Source organism: Chinchilla lanigera, unplaced genomic scaffold, assembly GCF_000276665.1.
Source record: "Chinchilla lanigera isolate Chin_1 unplaced genomic scaffold, ChiLan1.0 scaffold00080, whole genome shotgun sequence".
Lineage (NCBI taxonomy): Eukaryota > Metazoa > Chordata > Mammalia > Rodentia > Chinchillidae > Chinchilla > Chinchilla lanigera.
Genome location: NW_004955481.1, coordinates 544,130 through 547,553, shown reverse-complemented (window position 1 = coordinate 547,553; position 3,424 = coordinate 544,130).

Sequence of the window (3,424 nt, the reverse complement as noted above, 5' to 3'; positions counted from 1 at the left end):
CCGGGGGAGAAGCGCTGGCAGCTGGTGCGCTGGTGAGTGGGCACCCCGGGGCCGGCCGCCCGGGAAGGAGCGGGGCGCTGGCCCAAAGTTTCTTCCCAAACCGAGAGGTCGCGGGTCGGGCTGCCGGAGAGCTGCTGGGCTGCTGAGCGAAACCTCTCTGCGCCCCCTCGCCCAGGGTTTGCGGCTCTCCCGAGAGCTGGGCGCTGGGACTCGCGACTCCGCCTGGACTCCGGCTTTGGAGGGATTCCCGGTCTTCCGCAGGCGCACGGGCGGGGCTCCCCCTGGTCACCGCACCTCAGCTTTCCCATTTGTGCAATTGGGGTGGGGGTCCCCCTGCCTAGCCCCCTTTCTTCTGCCTCCCAGAGCAGCAGAGTAGACCAGGGTCCCCACTGCCCCTACCCCTGTGTTCAAAGAGATGCCCAGCTCACCTATACAGGAGCCCCTGGGGTGCGCGTTTTGGGGATGAGGACTTTGAGGAGAAGGCCGAGGAGGCAAATGCGAAGGGGAAGGAATTCTGATGTTGGTGGGCCCCTTCCCCGCCGCAGTCCGGGCCAGCCTGGGAAATCAGAGCCTGCCGGTGTCAGGTTACTCGACTGCAGGCTGAGCGGGTTTGCTGACGCTCCGCAGCAGTCACCTGGGCTGGTCCCTGAAACCCATGTTCCCCGTGTCCGGTGTTCGACCTGTGTGTGTGTGTGTGTGTGTGTGTGTGTGTGTGTGTAGGGGGAGTGTCTCAGCCTGCTCAGCCCACTGTCTCCCACGGAGGACCCCAAGATCAAGATCCAAAGGGGAGTATCTGTCCCCACCCCCACGCCATTCTCCATCATCCCACTGCACCGGGGTCAGGGGCCATTTCTGAAACAGCGTCAGGGACACATCTCACCAGGTACGTTCTGTAGGCAGAATGCAAATAATGGCGATAATATCACCCATAGCACCTACATGGGCTTCCTAAGTACTTTCAGTGCCTCTGCAGTCATAATCTTGACTGGATTCTGGCTTTGACACAGTTAACCCTGCAAGGAAGCTATTAGTACCCTCATTTTACAAATGAGGAAACTGAGGGTCAGGGATGTGAAAATGATTAGCTAAAGTCGCTCAGCAAACAAGGAGAGTCAGGGTTTACTCACGGGCTCAACTCTTGCTCCGCTTTGCTTCTTATTTCCTGGACTGTTCCACTTCCCCAGGCCAGCCACGCATCCAAGTTTGGATCGTCTGAGAATCCTACCATGTTAGAGCAGGGAGGGTCAGTATATTGCCAAGTTTATTATTCAGCAGCAGAACCACTCCTCAAGTAGAAGCCCAATCTATACATCATACAAAGGTCGAATTAATCTGTTTAAAGAGTTGGTTAGGAGCTGGGTGTGGTGGCACACGCCTGTAATCCGAGCACTCTAGAGGCTGAGGCAGGAGGAACGTTGAGTTTGAGGCCAGCCTGGGCTACAACGTGAGCTCAAGGCCAGCCTGAACTGCATAGCGAGACCCTGTCTCAAAAAGAGAAAAAAAAAAAAAGAGTTGGTTAGGAGCAATCAGTCCCACAGTGTCCCCTCCTCACCACTCCCAGTCCCCAGGGCATCCCAGATTAGTTCTCTTAGGCTGGAATAGGACATGGCCACCTGCTCTGATGCACCCCACCCTTTGCCCCTGGCACCGTCCAGCTGGGTTGGATTTGGGGCTGGATCAGATGATGCAAGAATTGTTCACTAGTGCCCCAGTTGGATTTCGGGTCACTGTCACTTTCAGGTATAAGTCCACCTTTTGAGAAGATTCCAAAGATGTGACCTGAGGACGGACCCATGCGGTCAGTCAGCTTGAAAAAGAATAATTTCTTCTTTTCTTTTTTTTAGCCACAGTCTCAGTATATAGTCCAGGCTGACCTTGAATTTATGCAGCACAGGCTGACTGGAACTTGCTGTCTTTCTGCCTCAGTCTAGTGGGATTATAGGTGTGGTTTACACACACACACATACACACACACACACACACGCACATACATATATATATGTATATATGTATGTATATATATATATATATTTTTTTTTTTGGTCTTTTTGAGACAGGATTTCAGTATGCAGTTCAAGCTGGCCTTGAACTCACTTTGTAGCCCAGGCTGATCAAACTCACAGCAATCCTCTTGCCTCAGCCTCACAAGTGCTGGTATCACAGGTGTGAGCCACCTCACCCAGCCCCACATTTTTTATTTAAAGTGCGTGCTGGTCGTGGTGGCACATGCCTATAATCCCAGCACCTGGGAGGCTGAAACAGAAGGATTGCCATGAGTTGGAGACTAGCCTGAGCTACATAGTGAGTTCAAGCCCAGCCTGAACTGCATAGTGAAATCTTGTCTCAAATATTTAAAAAAAAAAAAAAAAGGGCAAAAAAAGTGCATGTAAGTTATAGAAAATAATGGGTCTTATTTGGGCATATTGGTATATACATGTAACGTACTGTGATTCCTTTCCCTCATTTCCCCCCTTCTCTGTCCCCCAACCCATCTCCTCCCTCTTCTCTAATAGCCTGCAGAAAGGAATTTTTTTCTGGGCTCAAATTTGTGATCCTCCTGCCTCAGCCTCCCAAAGTGCTGGGATGACAGGCATGTGCCACCAGGCCTAGCAGAAACAAATATTTTTAAGGGTGAGAAACTCCTGCAGACCCATGCCTTGCTCTAGACATGTCCAGCCTTGACCCTTGTTCCTGGAATTCACACTGAGGCAGTTTGCTTTCCCTCTGGGTGAGTCATGATTCTTTCACTTGTAAGGTGTAGAAATCAACTCAGTGGTGCTTGAAAGAAAAGGGAATTTATTGGCTCACAGAACTGAAAATTCCAGAAACTTGCCATCCTCCTGCCACAGCCTCTCGAGTTCTGGGATTACCGGCGTGTGCCATCACGCCTGGCTGCCGTCAGTGTTCTCCAAGAGCCCTCAGCACTGGGCATAGTGGCACCTGTCTGTAATCCCAGCACTCTGGGTGTATGTGGCAGGATGATGACCAAGTTCAAGCCCAGTGTGAGCAATTTATTGACTTAGCCAGACCCTATCTCAAGACAAAATAATAAAAAGAAGGCTGGGGATGTAGCTCAGTGCAAAAGCTGTAGGTTTGGTCTCCACTATCACAGAATTTAAAACAATCTATTAAAAAATAAAAAAAATTTGTTTACAAGGCAAAGAAATCTGAGTCCCAACTGGGCAAAGCAAAGAGCAAACTGACAAACTCAAACCAAAAACACAAAAAAGTTATTGGTGTATTTTACTGATTGTCCTGGGACTAATGGCTTCAGGCATGGCTCAGCCCAGGATCTATCTTCCAGGACCTGCACTGGATTAGTACTATCTTCTAAGCGACTCTTCAGAAGAACAGCATGGAAATTTTGCTAGACACGGTACAGACTTTTCAAGGTACAGCTCAGAATAACTGCTGCACCGTGGCT